Consider the following 17,983-nt stretch of genomic DNA (forward strand, 5'->3'; position numbering starts at 1 on the left):
TTGGGCCAGAGGCACATGCAGTGAATTGGGATTTAATGTCGGTTGGCGTTCACGGAAAGGAAAGGGCGCCCGCAGCTAGACTCTGGTAACAAGTGGTTGCTGCAGCTTGAGCGTTCCCTCTCCCAAGATGAAAAAGGTGTGAGGACGAGAGAAAACACGGATTTTCTTAGAAATTATATGAGGCTGATAGAGCACCGTGTCGTAGCCTATAGATAGTTCAAAATCATTTACACAATTGCACACTATTAATCCAACCTCAGTGTGGATATATACACTGAGTGTACAAAACATGAAGAACACCTGCTCTTTCCATGACATAGATTGACAATGTGAATCCAGATGAAAGCTATGAACCCTTATTGATCTCACTTGTTCAATTCACTTAAAATCAGTGTAGATGAAGGGGAGGAGACAGGTGAAAGAAGGATTTTGTAAGGCTCGAGTCAATTGAGACATGGATTGTGTATGTGTGCCATTCAGAGGTTGAATGGGTAAGGAGGGGGTGCATCTCAATATTAGGAAGGTGTTCCTAATGTTTGGTATACTCGGTGTATATAAAACACAGGGAAATCACATTTTTACTGCAATGGGCCTTTAAAGAAACCTCCAGCAGTCGAGCCAGTAATTGAGGTTGCAAATTGCCCATCTGTGAAGTCCCATATGTGCAACCAACAAATTGCATTTCCTTATACATTGTCAAGAACTGTCAATATTTCCGATGCTAAGAAGCAATGAAACCAGTAATGAAGTATTAATCCATTCTGACAGCACATTAACGCCTTGAGCGATTATATTGTCAAATGAACAGGAATATATTTCCGCTTGCAGTATGTTGGGATGTTGGGAAGAGATGAGTAGGTATGAATCTCTTTCTAGGGTAGGAGAAGTTGATGTTGTCATATTTTGATATGGGACTGTTTGGCTGTTGTTCCTAATATAGACCAAATCAGGCAAGTTGTCAAAGTGAATTTAGCATGCTGTTCAATGCTTTTCTGTAGCTCTGAATGTTTGCTGAACAAAAATAGAAACGCAACATACAACAATTGCAAAGATTTTACTGAGTTACAATTCATATAAGGAAATCAGTTGAAATAAATTCATTAGGCCCTAATCTATGGATATCACATGACTGGGAATACAGATATGTATCTGTTGGTCACTTTTTTTTAAAAGTAGGGTTGTGGATCAGAAAACCAGTCAGTATCTGGTGTGACCACCATTTGCCTCATGCAGCACAACACCTCTCCTTCACAGGCTGTTGATTATGGCATGTGAAATGTTGTCCCACTCCTCTTCAATGGCTGTGCGAAGTGTCTGGATATTAACGGGAGCTGGGACACAGTCATACACGTCGATCCAGAGCATCCCAAACATGCTCAATGGGTGGCATGTCTGGTGAGTATGCAGGCCATGGAAGATTAGAGACATTTTAAAATTCCAGGAGTTGTGTACCCTTGCGACATGGGGCCATGCATTATCATGCTCAAACATGAGGTAATGGCGGCGAATGGCACGGCAATGTGCCTCAGGATCTTGCCACGGTATCTGTGCATTCAGATTGCCATCAATAAAATGCAATTGTGTTCGTTGTCTGTAGCTTCTGCGTGCCCATACCATAACCCCACCGCCACCATTGGGCACTCTGTTCACAATGTTGACATCAGCAAACCGCTTGCCCACACAACCATACATGTGGTCTGCGGTAGTGAGACCGGTTGGACGTATTACCAAAATTACGTTGGAGGCGGCTTATGGTGAGAAATTAAGATTCAATTCTCTGGCAACAACTCTGGTGGACATTCCTGCACTCAGCATGCCAATTGCATGCTCCCACATAACTTGATACCTGCATATCTTCATATCTGTGGCATTGTGTTGTGTGACAAAACTGCACGTTTTAGAGTGACCTTTTATTGTCCCTAGCACAAGGTGCACCTGTTTAATGACCATGCTGTTTAATCAGCTTCTTGATATGTCACACCTGCCAGGTGGATGGATTATCTTGGCAAACAAGAAATGCTCACTAACAGGAATGTACTCTAATTTGCGCATAACATTTGAGAGAAATGTGCTTTATGTGCATATGGAACATTTCTGGGATCTTTTATTTCAGCTCATGAAACATGGGACCATCACATTACATCCTGCGATTATATTTTTGTTTAGTATTGGTTAGTATTGTGGAGTAAGAACAATGTTGTTGAGCCATCCTGAGTTTTCTCCTAACACAGATATCAAACTCTTAACTGTTTTAAAGTCACCATTGGCCTCATGGTGAAATACTTGAGCAGTTTCCTTCCTCCCCGGCAACTGAGTTAGGAAGGATGCCTATATCTTTGTCATGACTTGGTGTATTGATACACCTTCCAAAGTGTAATAAATAACTTCCCCATGCTCAAAGGCATATTCAATGTCTGCTTTTTATTTTTGTACCCATCTACCAATATATGCCCTTCTTTATGAGGCATTGGAAAATCTCCCTGGTCTTTGTGGTTAAATCTGTGTTTGAAATTCACTGCTCGACTGATGGACCTTACAGATAATTGTATGTGTGGTGTACAGAGATGAGGTAGTCATTCAAAAAAAATAATGTTTAACACTTTTATTGCGCACAGAGTGAGTCCATGCAACTTATTATGCGACTAGTTAGGCACATTTTTACGCCTGAACTTATTTAGGCTTGTCATAACAAAGGGGTTGAACACTTATTGAAGCAAGATATTTCCGCCTTTGTAATTAACTGGTAAAAAAAAAAATCTAATATTATTCTGCTTTGACATTATGGAGTATTGTGTGTAGGCCAGTGACAAAACTCAATTTAATGTAAATGTAAATACTTCGGATACCTCTAACCTCACAAACTACTGTCCTTGTATCCTGCATGACAATACAAATTATGTAAATGCTTCACACTGTAATGATGTATTTAACATGCTTTATTGGGTCAATAAAGAATAACTTAAACTACATCTGGGGGTTTTATCATCAGTAATAAATTGCCATTTGGGCTTTGAAATAATAATTTGATTCAATTGCATGACTTTGTTATGTACAGTAGCTAGTGAATATCTACACACCCCTTGCACAGTATTTACGTTTTGCTGCCTTCAAATTCAATCTAAAATAGAGATTAAGTTAGATTTGTTTTCCTGCTGATCTACACAATGTGCTCACATTTTCAAAGACACATTTTTGAAAATGTTTCAGATTAGTTTAAAAAAAACACAAAAAAAAGATGCCTTGATTGTGTATGTCTTCACACTCCAGAGTTAATACTTGGTGGAAGCACCTTTGGCAGCCATTACAGCTGTGATATTTGTAACAATATTCCACCAACTTTGCACAAATCTTTGGGTAACATATATCCATTGTTTTTGTCAAATTTGCTCAAGCTCAGTAAATTTGATTGGGAATCATTAAATGGACAGCGATTTGCAAGCAAACTTAATTCAGGACTGAGATTGGACCACTCAGGAATACTCAACACCTCTTGGAAAGCCATTCTGTGGTGTCTTTGGTATTAAAATGTGTGTAATTGTCCCTCTGAAAAATACAACTCTATCCCAGGGTTAGGTTTTCAGAAGGCTGAGGCGGGTTTTCCTCTAACTTTTTACCTGGGCTTTGCTCCTTTCATATTTAATTGGATCCTGACAAACTCTCAGTCCCTGCCGGTGACAAATATACCCCATAACATGATGCTGCCACCACATTACATGAACATTTTTATATTTTTTAATGAAATTGTAAGGCAGCAAAACATGAAGACTGTGCAAGGGGTGTGTAGATTTTCACTATGCACTGTATATCCTGCATGGCAGAAATGTGTTGAGGTCTACAGTATATAGTCTACATACATTACAAATTGATGAGTGATAGTTGGTGCCCTGTAGTCTTTTACAGATGAGCCAGCTGCTTGAGGGGTTTAATATCTCAATAGCTCATCAAATTGAACTCTAACAGAATATAGGTCAGAAATCTGAGCATGTAAATGAAGAGAAATCTTAAAACAAATCTGAAATTCTGCAAGAAAAAAAGGGAGTTAATTCCCTCAAGCAGTCAATCCCCTGGGTACCTTTTTAAATCTCAGACAAACAGAGGCAGTCTAAGATTTGTGGCCGGTTGGGATGGAATCTGAAGTGTAGAACTTATTCCAAGCTAACAAATTGATATGGTAATCATTCAAAAAACTTTAAGGACGCCAATTCAACATCCAGTCTCGAGGGTCTATGTTGTTCCACAGGTCGATGCAGCCTTCAGACTCATCTTCTTCTTTTTTTAAGTACATAATGTCGACGAGGGCTATAATACAGGTAGCTTCATTCATTCAGTCCCTATAACCTTACTTAGAGAGTGAAATCTCTAAAATTACAAGTCGAGATACCAACCCTCAATATCAATCACCGGATCCTTTTAGTGGGAGAACCAGAAATGTCATTAGCTATTAGGAAACCACATTACAAAGGCCTTCATTTTAATAGAAAAAGCATGCATTAGATATACCTGACACTGCAATGGAGAATAAGGAACACTTCCAGGATATGTCCCAAATCACACCCTATTCCCTAGTGTGGTACTTTGGTCAAAAGTAGTGTGCACTATTTAGGTCATCGGGTGCCATATGGGACACCTTAGTCTTACACCTAATATGTCAAAGCATTATTTGATTTGCCAGTGCAAGCTTTGTTCCTGACTCTTAGCTACATCCATCTCTGGGAGAAAACATAACATCCTCAAAATCCAAACCCATTACTGGAAACAGGCCCACCAATATACAGAGACAGATACCCATTCAGTTCTCCCTGCCAAATCACTTTGTCTTCTGAGAGAATATGAGCAGAACCCTAACCTTAAAAGGGCATAACAGCTTGTGTGTGACTTCCTGGTAATTGAGGGGCACAAGTTTGTCATCTTAATTTGTTGGCCCAGATAGAGTTTTTTTATAGTTCTGTTTAATGAAAATCAACAATTGCAGAGGACCTCTCTCTGTTGGTGCCTAAAGCCAATTAGGATTGGCCCACAGTGAACCCATGTCTTTAACCTCTGGTCCTCTGCGACTGCAATGTATGACCGACCACACAGCCCGTTATCAGCCTCAAAACGTCAACCTGTCATGTTTTTGCAAAAAGTTAGATTCAACCGATTGATGCTTATGTCAACTTGCCATGCTCCAATTAAACATTGCGCTACCAATGGAAAAAAATATAATCATGAACCAATTGAGGCTTATGTCAATACATTGCAGTCAATGGGAAAAGATAAGTGTCACAGGGTTGATGCTTATGTCAATTAAAAACAAAAAAAAAACGACTGTTTTAAGTGAGAATAGGCATTGGTCTGAAGCCAAAAAAGAAAGGAAATTGACCAGCATCACAATGCCTATTCCACCCATGCTCTACCAAGGTTTTCCAGCACACTGCTTTGACATACTACAGTAGTTATGTTGGTATTGTACTGACTTAGAATGCAAACCTTCCAAACAAGCCTAATTCATACTCTTAGAGGAGGTGCTTCCAAAATAATGTGATTTGTACTGGATTTGTATTGAATTCTTCACACTCCACAGTAAGACATTATCTCACTACACTACCTTTTCATGCTTTGCTTTTATACTTACAAGACCATCAGGCCTGGTTGAGCTGTTTTGTCTTGTAGTAATGTGGTGTATGCCTGTATTTCCTGAAACCTTTAGTTTAGCAAAACATGTAATTGAAATGTTAAAAATCCTAATAACATCATTTTTTGGTAAGTAGGTGCTCAACATAAAATCAGGAGGTGGTGTATTGGACCCAGTAGCTTAGATAGATAGAGCCTATGTGCATTCCTGATGTCTGTAACTGTTACCTGTGTAATGTTAAGTGTGCAATTGGCATGCTGACTGAAGGAATGTCCAACAGAGCTGTTGCCAGATAATTTAATGTTAATTTCTCTACCATAAGCCGCCCCAACATCGTTTAGATAATTTGTCAGTACATCCAACAGGCCTCACAACCGCAGAGCAGATGTAACCCGCCAACCCAGGACATCCACATCCGGTTTCTTCACCTGCGGGATCGACTGAGGAGGGTAAAGGGGAGGTGCTGAGAAGTATTTATGTCTGTAATAATGCTATTTTGTGGGGGGGGGGTATTCTGATTGGCTGGGCCTGGCACACCAGTTAGTGGACCTGGTTCCCCAACTGGGTGGGCCTATACCCTCCCAGGCCCGCCCTTGGCTACGCCCCTGCCCAGTCATGTGAAATCGATAGATCAGGGCCTAATTTATTTATTTGAGTTCTATGATCTGCAACTCAGTACAATCTTTGAAATTGTTGCATGTTGCATTTATATTCTTCTTCAGTGTATTCGGAAAGTATTCAGACCCCTTGACTTTTTCCCAAATTTAGTTACGTTACAGCCTTATTCTAAAATTGATTAAATGAACTGTTTTCCTCATCAATCTACACACAATACCACATAATGACAAAGCGAAAACAGGTTTTTAGAAATGTTTGCAAATGTATAAATAAAAAACAGAAATACTTTATTTACATAAGTATTCAGACCCTTTGCTGGGAGACTCGAAATTGAGCTTAGGTGTATCCTGTTTCTATTGATCATCCTTGAGATGATTCTACAACTTGATTGGAGGCCACCTGTGGTACATTCTATTGATTGGACATGATTTGGAAAGGCACAAATCAAATCAAATTGTATTTTTCACATGCGCCGAATACAAGTGAAATGCTTACTTACAAGCCCTTAACCAACAATGCAGTTTTAAGAAAATACCTAAAAAAAAAGATAAGAGATAAGAATAACAAATTATTAAAGAGCAGCAGTAAATAACAATAGTGGGGCTATATACAGGGGTTAATGGTAAAGAGTCAATGTGCGGGGGCTTCAGTGTTTAGGTAATTGAGGTAAATATGGACATGTACAGTGCCTTGCGAAAGTATTCGGCCCCCTTGAACTTTGCGACCTTTTGCCACATTTCAGGCTTCAAACATAAAGATATAAAACTGTATTTTTTTTTGTGAAGAATCAACAACAAGTGGGACACAATCGTGAAGTGGAACGACATTTATTGGATATTTCAAACTTTTTTAACAAGTCAAAAACTGAAAAATTGGGCGTGCAAATCGAACATATCTGGAGAGACCTGAAAATAACTGTGCAGCGACACTCCCCATCCAACCTGACATAGCTTGAGAGGATCTGCAGAGAGGAATGGGAGAAACTGCCCAAATACTGTTGAGCCAAGCTTGTAGCGTCATACCCAATAAGACTCGAGGCTGTAATCGCTGCAAAAGGTGCTTCAACAAAGTACAGAGTAAAAGGTCTGAATACTTATGTAAAAACATTTTTTTTTTTTTTTAAATCACCTTGATTTAACCAGGTAGGCAAGTTGAGAACAAGTTTTCATTTACAATTGCGACCTGGCCAAGATAAAGCAAAGCAGTTCGACACGAACAACAACACAGAGTTACACATGGAGTAAAACAAACATACAGTCAATAAATAATACAGTAGAAAAATGAGTCTATATACAATGTGAGCAAATGAGGTGAGATAAGGGAGGTAAAGGCAAAAAAGGCCATGGTGGCGAAGTAAATACAATATAGCAAGTAAAAAATAAATAAATCCTAAGCAACCTGCCTAAACATAGTTTCCTGCCTAAACATGTACAATACCAACATAGCTACTGTAGTAGGTCAATGCTGTATGCTGGAAAACCTTGGTAGAGCATGGGTGGAATAGGCAGGTTGCTTAGGATTTTTTGTTTTTATTTTCCATGGTTTTTACACCGGAAGTTGATTATGCAACATTATTATACAACATTATAATACAGTTTAACACACGCTCTCCTTGTGAACCCTCACAATGTTGTGAGAGTCCAGCTCCATAATCCTACTAATCATTGCTCAAAGCAAATTGGCGAGAGCAAGGAAAACAAACACAGAAGAAAATATTTACTATGCGATTGCACAAGGTAGCTGCTTGATGACTAGAGGAGCTCAAAATATGGATGAGCTGTTCACAATGGAAGAGTTTTTCCACTGAGAACAAGGCGAGGTGTGATCCGGAATACCTCACAGTCATCCACCTCGGGGGAAATGACTTGGGACACACAAAAGGGACAGCGCTGGTGCGTCAGATGCGAGCTGATTCGGAGGTAGTCCATACAAACTGTCCCAGGGACAAAGGAGGTCTACACTGACATCACACAATGGAGGAGTTGGGACGTTCCAGTGGGAGTACCGTATCAAGAAGAGCATAGAGATAGCCCAGCTGGTGTTTGCATTTCTCTGTGACAGGACCGAGTTTGGGGAACCCTGCCGTAGGGATGGCATGCATCTCACGGATGAGGGACCTCTTCCTTGAGAGTCTTACAGTAGTACACACCAACACACTCGTTAGCACTTACCTGCCTCTCCACAAACCCAAAGGCTCTTTTAAATTAAACCTAATAGATTAAAATGAGTATGTGTGTCGAGAGGGGGCTGTCAAAACTATGAATGAAAGAATGGTCAAAATAACTCTAACCATTACACTATGAATCCTGTTTTTATGGGTGTGTTCGTAAATTCAGCCTGGAGTACCCGCTCTGGATGCTCTGGCCGAGGAATAGGGTTGATCTAAGCGTTCTGACTTCACAGCAGCAGTCAAGCACCCTAGCTAACTGGCTAACGTTGGCTAGATTGCTAGCTACTTCCAGACACCTCACACCAATTTACTTTCCCAAGCTGAGCTGGTTAGGCTGTTTTCATGTTATCTAGAACATTGGTGACTGTAACTGGGCTGCAGGCAACAATTTAAAACATTTGTTTTGCAAATGTTGACTGACACCGGTCATATTCAACGGGTGTTACACGTTCGTAAATTCCTCAGTTATTCTGCACTCTGTCACTCTGACGAGAGTGCTCTGAAAGAGTCGATAGCCAGAGTGGAATTATGAATGCTCCCTAACACTTTGACTTGAACAGACCATTAAAATGTCTGGAAGCGTTTGTCCCAAAAATTCCTTTGTTCATTCATTCAGTAGTGATTTCACAATTATTTATCTTGCTTGGTTAATATACAATAGTCTAAAACAGTCAATTTGTGGAAAACAGACTCATTTAATCAAGATGTTAAAAAGCGTTTCCTTTTATTTTGACTACACTCTGTTTCAGGTAGAACCCTGATCTCATAGCATTTTGTATTATTCTGTACGTAAATCCGAAATAAATCATTTATATGTACACTACATGACCAAAAGGATTTGGACACCTGCTTGTCGAACATCTCTTTCCAAAATCATGGGCATTAATATGAAGTGTAAATATGTGCCATGTAAAAAAGCTAACGTTTAAGTTCCTTCCTCAGAACATGAGAACATATGAAAGCTGGTGGTTCAATATTCCCAGTTCTTCAATATTCCCAGTTAAGAAGTTTTAGGTTGTAGTTATTATAGGAATTATGACAATTTATATCTTTACCATTTGTATTTCATATGCCTTTGACTATTGGATGTTCTAATAGGTACTTTAGTATTGCCAGCCTAATCTAGGGAGTTGATAGGCTTGAAGTCATAAACAGAAGAGCTGCTGGCAAACGTAGTAAAGTGCTGTTTGAATGAATGCTTACGAGTCTGCTGCTGCCTACCACCGCTCAGTCAGACTGTTCTATCAAATCATAGACTTAATTATAACATAATAACACACAGAAATACGAGCCGTAGGTCATTAATATGGTCAAATCCGGAAACTATCATTTAGAAAACAAAACGTTTATTATTTCAGTGAAGTACGGAACCGTTCCGTATTTTATCTAACGGGTGGCATCCATAAGTTTAAATATTGCTGTTACATTGCATAACCTTCAATGTTATGTCATAATTATGTAAAATTCTGGCAAATTAGTTCGCAATGAGCCATGCGGCCCAAACTGTTGCATATACCCTGACTCTGCATGGAAGGAACGCAAGAGAAGTGACACAATTTCCCTAGTTTAATATTGCCTGCTAACATGAATTTCATTCAACTAAATATGCAGGTTTATAAAAAATATACTTCTGTTTATTGATTTTAAGAAAGGCATTGATGTTTATGATTAGGTACATTTGTGCAACGATTGTGCTTTTGTTAAATCATCCCCCGTTTGGTGAAGTTGGCTGTCTAAGGAAGAAATAGTCTTCACACAGTTCACAACGAGCCAGGCGTCCCAAACTGCTGCATATACCCTGACTCTGTTGCACAGAACGCAATAGAAGTGACACAATTTCCCTAGTTAAAAGAAAATCATGTTAGCAGGCAATATTAACTAAATATGCAGGTTTAAAAATATATACTTGTGTATTGATTTTAAGAAAGGTGTTGATGTTTATGGTTAGGTTCACATTGGTGCAACGACAGTGCTTTTTTCGCGGCTATAATTTGTGTGGTCTTGGTTGTTCTTTGAGGAAATGTAGCGTAGCTAACTGCAGTAAACGTGAGTAGAGTGGCAGTTTCCCAGAGTTTGGTGGTTTTAAACTTAAGGTTACTAAATAGTTGTGCTTTGTGTAAGAAAGTATGATCTATTGTGGTGCATAAACTGGCCATACACATTAGCTAACGTTAAAATCGTATAATGTTGGCTAAGGTTACTTGGCTATGATAGCAGCCATACGTAGAATGTATGCACACATGACTGTAAGTCGCTTTGGATAAAAGCGTCTGCTAAATGGCATATATTATTATTATTATTATTTATGTGTGATATTTGTTTGTGCTGCGATTACACAGAAGTGTCTAGATCAGCTGTTTACAATTTTTTTTAATGTTTATTTAACCTTTATATAACTAGGCAAGTCAGTTAAGAACAAATCCTTATTTACAGTGACGGCCTACACCGCATGATGACTTAAGTGAAAAACCTTAACGTTACTTGGCAAGATATAGCTAGCTTGCTAGCTTTCTTCGCTTGTTGGTTAGCTACCGAGCCAACGTTAGCTCTCATCTAACTGGTATAACGTTACATTAGCTAACTAGCTACATAGCTAATCAAAATAAAGCCATATTCATTGGCTAACTACCTTCATTTACCTGTTTATTAGCTAGAGTAGCTGGCTTTCAATTGACTGGTGTTAGCTAGCTACAGATCGAGGATAGCTGCTAGACTTTGTACAAGCAAGCGAACATTAGCTATGTAACGTTAGCTACCTAGCTAATCAAAATATATGTTTGTATTTATTGATTAACCTCAGCTTTAATAGCACCATATAACTAACTACATACAGTGGCCTAGATTAATTCGCATACACTTCTTATGAATGGCAGTGGCATCATGGTGCAAACAGCTGTGTTGTTGCCGAGCAACCAAACCTGTGTTAGAACTCTGTGGTTTCAGATTAAAAAATATGTTAGCACTGTCGAAAATGCGACAAAAAGGTAGCACATCATTGGTTCTTAACGGACAGAAATGAGCACATGAGAGCGATAAATTCTGCATTTTATAAAAAGTATTTCACCTACCAATTTACTCAACCCGGCCTATTTTTAAATCCAATGGTTGGTCGCTTTATGGATGCTAAAGTCTCTTTTTAATCATCTGACAACTAGAATTTGTGCTAGGTCGGCGCATAAAATACTCTTAGCCACAGAGGACAACAAAGAGTTTCTGGTTCCCCTTTTTCAACAAGGACTCCAGCTGCTGGTCCCACTGGACATCCTGGATGCAGGGTCCCAAATATCAGATGTTTTTGCAGAGTGTGTCCATTTAGGTACAGTGGTTCCAAAGTGGGTGGGTTGATTGTAAAGCAAACATGCAGAACTTTGCACTTATTCGGGTTGAACTGTATCGAGTGCTCATTGACCTCGGAGCACATTGGTTCTAGAACATTGCATTCAGCAATGCCATCAATGTACAGTGCATTCGGAAAGTATTCAGACGTAACATTTTGTTACGTTACAGCCTCATTCTAAAATTGATTAAATATTTTTTTCCCCTCTAATCAATCTACACAGCAATACCCAAAGCAAAAACTGTTTTTTAGAAATTTTTGCAAATGTATTAAAAATAAAAACTGAAATATTACATTTACATAAGTATTCAGACCCTTTACTCAGTACTTTGTTGAAGCGCCTTTGGCAGCGATTACAGCCTCGAATCTTCTTGGGAATGATGCTGCAAGCTTGGCATAACTGTATTCAGGGGAGTTTTTGCCATTCTTCTCTGCAGATCCTCTCAAGCTCTGTCAGGTTGGATGGAGAGCGTCGCTGCACAGCTATTTTCAGGTCTCTCCAGAGATGTTCGATCGGGTTTATGTCCGGGCTCTGGCTGGGCCACTCAAGGACATTCAGAGACTTGTCCCGAAGCCACTCCTGCGTTGTCTTGGCTGTGTACTTAGGGTTGCTGTACTGTTGGAAGGTGAACCTTAGCCCCAGTCTGAGGTCCTGAGTGCTCTGGAGCAAGTTTTCTTCAAGGATCTCTCTGTAATTTTTTCTGTTCATCTTTCCCTCAATCCTGACCAGTCTCCCAGTCCCTGCCACTGAAAAACATCCTCACAGCAATGTGGAGCATGGTGGTTCAGGTTTCGTCCAAATGTGACGCTTGGCATTCAGACCAGAGAAACTTGTTTCCAACACCCTTATCCCAGAAACCATAGCCCAATCAAATTTGCACCCACGCAGCCCTTTGTGAGAATGCTATTCATTGACTACAGCTCAGCGTTCAACACCATAGTTCCCTCAAGGCTCATCAATAAGCTAAGGATCCTGGGACTAAACACCTCCCACTGCAACTGGATCCTGGACTTCCTGACATGCCGCCCCCAGGTGGTAAAGGTAGGTAACAACACATCCGCCACGCTGATCCTCAACACAGGGGCCCCTCAGGGGTGCGTGCTCATTCTCATCCTGTACTCCCTGTTCACTCATAACTGCACGGCCAGCTACGACTCCAACACCATCATTACATTTGCCGATGACACAACAATGCCTGATCACCGACAACAACGAGAAAGCCTATAGGGAGGAGGTCAGAGACCTGGCCATGTGGTGCAGGACAACAACCTCTCCCTCGGTGTGATCAAGACAGGAGATGATTGTGGACTACAGGAAAAAGAGGAGCACACCCCCATTCTCATCAACGGGGCTGCAGTGGAGCAGGTTGAGAGCTTTAAGTTCCTTGGTGTCCATATCACCAACAAACTAAAATGGTCCAAGCACATCAAGACAGTCGTGAAGAGGGCACAACAAAACATTTTCCCCCTCAGGAGACTGAAAAGGTTTGACATAGGTCCTCAGATCTTCAAATCTTTTACAGCTGTACCATCGAGAGCATCCTGACGGGTTGCATCACTGCCTGGTATAGCAACTGCTCGGCGTCCGACCGCAAGGCACTACAGAGGGTAGTGCGTACGGCCCAGTACATCACTGGGACCAAGCTTCCTGCCACCCAGGACCTCTATACCAGGCGGTGTCAGAGGAAGGCCCTAAAAATTGTCAGACTCCAGACACCCTAGTCATAGACTGTTCTCTCTGCTACCGCACGGCAAGCAGTACCGGAGCGCCAAGTCTTGGTCCAAGAGGCTTGTAAACAGCTTCTACCCCCAAGCCATAAGACTCCTGAACATCTAGTCAAATGGCTACCCAGACTATTTGCATTGCCCCCCCCCCCTCTCCCCCTCTTTACACCACTGCTAAAGTAACAAGTAATTAAAGGGCAGCAGTAAAATAACAACAGCGAGACAATATACAGGGGTGTACCGATACAGAGTCAATGTGCGGGGGCAGTTATCAAAGTGACTATGCATAGATAAGAACAAAGTGCATAGTCACTTTGATAACTATACCTACATGTACATACTACCTCAACGAACTGCCCCCGCACATTGACTCTGTATCGGTACACCCCTGTATATTGTCTCGCTATTGTTATATTACTGCTGCCCTTTAATTACTTGTTACTTTTATCTCTTATTCTTATCTGCATTTTTTTGAAACTGCATTGCTTGTTATGGGTTCGTAGGTAAGCATTTCACTGTAAGGTGTAACCTGTTGTGTTCGGCGCATGTGACTAATACAATTTGATTTGGGCAAAAGAAGAACACTGGACAGAGAAACTCTGCCAGAAGGCCAGCATTCCGGAGTCACCTCTTCACTGTTGATGTTGAGACTGGTGTTTTGCGGGTACTATTTAATGAAGCTGCCAGTTGAGGACTTGTGGTGCGTCTGTTTCTCAAAGTAGACACTCGAATGTACTTGTCCTCTTGCTCAGTTGTGCACCGGGGCCTCCCACTCCTCTTTCTATTCTATTCTGCACCGGGCCTCCCACTCCTCTTTCTATTCTATTCTGTGAAGGGAGTAGTACAAAGTGTTGTACGAGGTCTTCAGTTTCTTGGCAATTTCTCACTGACGAGTTTCAGAGGAAAGGTCTTTGTTTCTGTCCTTTTTGAGCCTGTAATTTAACCCACAAATGCTGATGCTCCAGAAACACAACTGGTCTAAAGAAAGCCTAATCTATTGCTTCTTTAATTAGTGCAAGTTTTCAAGAGTGCTAACATAATTGCAAAAAGGTTTTCTAATGATCAATTAGCCTTTTAAAATGATAAACTTGGATTATCTAACACAATTGCCATTGGATGACAGTTGCTGATAATGGGCCTCTGTACACCTTTTTTATTTTACTAGTCAAGTCAGTTAAGAACAAATTCTTATTTTCAATGATGGCCTAGGAACAGTGGGTTAACTGCCTGTACAGGGGCAGAACGACAGATTTGTACCTTGTCAGCTCGGGGATTCAAACTTGCAACCTTTCGGTTACTAGTCCAACACTCTAACCACTAGGCTACCCTGCCGCCTTTATAGATATTCCATAAAAAATCTGCCATATCCAGCTACAATAGTCATTTACAACATTAACAATGTCTACACTATTTCTGATCAATTTGATGCTATTTTAATGGACAAAAAACATGCTTTTCTTTCAAAAACAAGGACCTTTCTAAGTGGCCCCAAACTTTTGAACGTTAGTGTATATATATATATATATATATATATATATATATATATGCACATTGATTATTGAAGAAAATATATTTTGACTGCCGTATGAGTTTACTTCAACTGTCACACTCCATGAGAACCCAAAATATCATTTTGTTATTCTCCAATGTTTGTAAAGAACATAAACAAACACTGTATTGCCTCATAGCATGGTTAAAACAATCATGTTGATATCATGGATGGTCAGTCCTTGCATCCATAGCTCTGTCTATTAATCTGAGAATGGTTACATTTCTCCAGACCCATCCCTCAGCTTTTTACCAAAACAGAGGCGGGGTGTCCATTGTGTTATTGTTTCATCTGTGGATTTGCCCTTTAAACAGCTCCATATCATCAACATATCTAAGTGTCACCAACAGAAGTAAACAATAGGCCTATAGCAAATGCAGCATATGGCATTCATTTTTCACATGTAAATAGCACTTTTCAGTAGTGCTCAAAGCTAGTCATTCCATGAGCGTCAATGGGCCGAATCAGTCCTCCATGACAACAAAATCATGAACAACAGAGTAGGGCTGGCTAATAAGTCCTTAGTTTTAGGGTTATGCTCAGGTAAAACAATTTGGCTAATCTATACTTCCATATTTCCAAGTTCTATTCTTGAAGATCAAGGGGTATAACATTTATTGGAATTACTGTAATTCTGATAGTTTTTTAATGAAAGTATATTATTTTATCATATTAGTATATGTAGTGGAAAGCGATGGGTTAGAAGAAGCCTACATAACCAACCCCTAACGTAACATTTTACATCCATATATGGCCAGCTATGTAAACTTTAACATTAATTTATCCTGTAATAGATGTGGTTCAATTGGTAACATACATTTTTATCTTCTTCTAATGCCTCTTTAGGGGAAAGTAATCTAAAAGTAACGGAATGTAATCAGATTACGCTACTGAGTTTGGTTAATCCCACAATTTTGGACAAATAACTAGTAACTGTAACAGATTACATTTAGAAAGTAACCTACCCAACCCTGCTCAGAAGTTATGTAGCAAGCTAAGGTGAAAACAATGCCAGCCATGGTCATTTCCCAGTTGCTTTGAGTGTTAAAAATGTAACCGTAAGAACACTTTTAAAGCTTTAAATGATAAGATGAGCAACTTTCAATACGAATCCTTTTTGGCTAGCCAAGGCAGTCAATTAGGTAGCTGTTTATCTTTCTAGCATATTCACTAATTTGTTTGTAAACAATTAACAAGCTAGTTAGCTACCACATGTTGTCAACAGACTGTCAAACTGTCAACAGAGTTGCTAGCGAGCAACAAGATATGCCAAATAAGTCTGAAAACCACTTGAAGGCAAATAAATCAGATTTGACCATTCATACCCAAGTCACATGGCCAGGAATCAGATTTGTATCTCTTAAAACCACCTATGAAGGCTTGAAATCTGGCTTGAAATATCAGATTCCATGTGCTTTTTGGATGTTCAGACTGCATGAAAAATAACAGATGGAATTGGATATGCAAATTGTTTTTGATTTGAGTCACTTCAAACTGCCAATGTGAAAATGGCTTCAGAAGCAACTCTACAGGTCAGCTGTTGCAATTTGCCACGATGAGGAGGTGCCTTAATACTTCACCCTCTGCCTCCTGTTGGAGATGAAGCTACAGTCCCAGGGGATAAGGAACTCTCTGACTCCTAGCTGAATCAGGCACTTTGCTACCACTGTATGGTGAACTTTGTTGAAGGCTTTGTCAAAATCTGTCGTTATTATAGTGCAGATGGTCTTGCTTGCATCAGTTGATTTTACATCATGTCTAGGAGGCTGACCACGGCATCTGTCATCGACCTGCCCTTTCTGCATCCAAATTGTCTTGGGTCAAGCTTGTGTCTGATGTCTTCCAGCATCCAATTGGTGGCATGGGTTCATTCACATTGCTGATAAAATGGGGTAAGGAGACAAACTGATTAAGGCTTAAGTCGTGTTGATGTATGATCCGGTCTGTAGCAGCTAAGTGTATAAATGCTTTTGAAAACATAATTAGATTTGAAGACACAAATGATGATGACATGACATAATTGGAAAAGTCGGATCCGCAGCCAATCTTTTTTTTTACATTGCATGCTTTTATTTCACATCATCCTTTCAATAATCTCACCAGAAAAAAAACCATAAATAACCAACACTAACACTTTAATGAAATCAACTTCAAGCTGTCACTTTAAGCTGTCACTATATACAGTGGGGCAAAAAAGTATTTAGTCAGCCACCAAAAAATAAGAAAAATAAGGAAAATAAGTATTTGGTCACCTACAAACAAGCAAGATTTCTGGCTCTCACAGACATGAAACTTCTTCTTTAAGAGGCTCCTCTGTCCTCCACTCATTACCTGTATTAATGGCACCTGTTTGAACTTATCATTATAAAAGACACCTGTCCACAACCTCAAACAGTCACACTCCAAACTCCACTATGGCCACGACCAAAGAGCTGTCAAAGGACACCAGAAACAAAATTGTAGACCTGCACCAGGCTGGGAAGACTGAATCTGCAATAGGTAAGCAGCTTGGTTTGAAGAAATCAACTGTGGGAGCAATTTTTAGGAAATTGAAGACATACAAGACCACTGATAATCTCCCTTGATCTGGGGCTCCACGCAAGATCTCACCCCGTGGGGTCAAAATGATCACAAGAACGGTGAGCAAAAATCCCAGAACCACATGGGGGGACCTAGTGAATGACCTGCAGGGCGCTGGGACCAAAAGTAACAAGGCCTACCATCAGTAGTGCCTACAATCCTGCAGTGCCAGATGTGTCCCCCTGCTTAAGCCAGTACATGTCCAGGCCCGTCTGAAGTTTGCTAGAGAGCATTTGGATGATCCAGAAGAAGATTGGGAGAATGTCATATGGTCAGATGAAACCAAAATATAACTTTTTGGTAAAAACTCAACTCGTCGTGTTAGGAGGACAAAGAATGCTGAGTTGCATCCAAAGAACACCATACCTACTGTGAAGCATGGGGGTGGAA

The sequence above is a fragment of the Oncorhynchus keta genome, chromosome 24 (genome assembly GCF_023373465.1).
Source record: "Oncorhynchus keta strain PuntledgeMale-10-30-2019 chromosome 24, Oket_V2, whole genome shotgun sequence".
In the NCBI taxonomy this organism is placed as follows: Eukaryota; Metazoa; Chordata; class Actinopteri; order Salmoniformes; family Salmonidae; genus Oncorhynchus; species Oncorhynchus keta.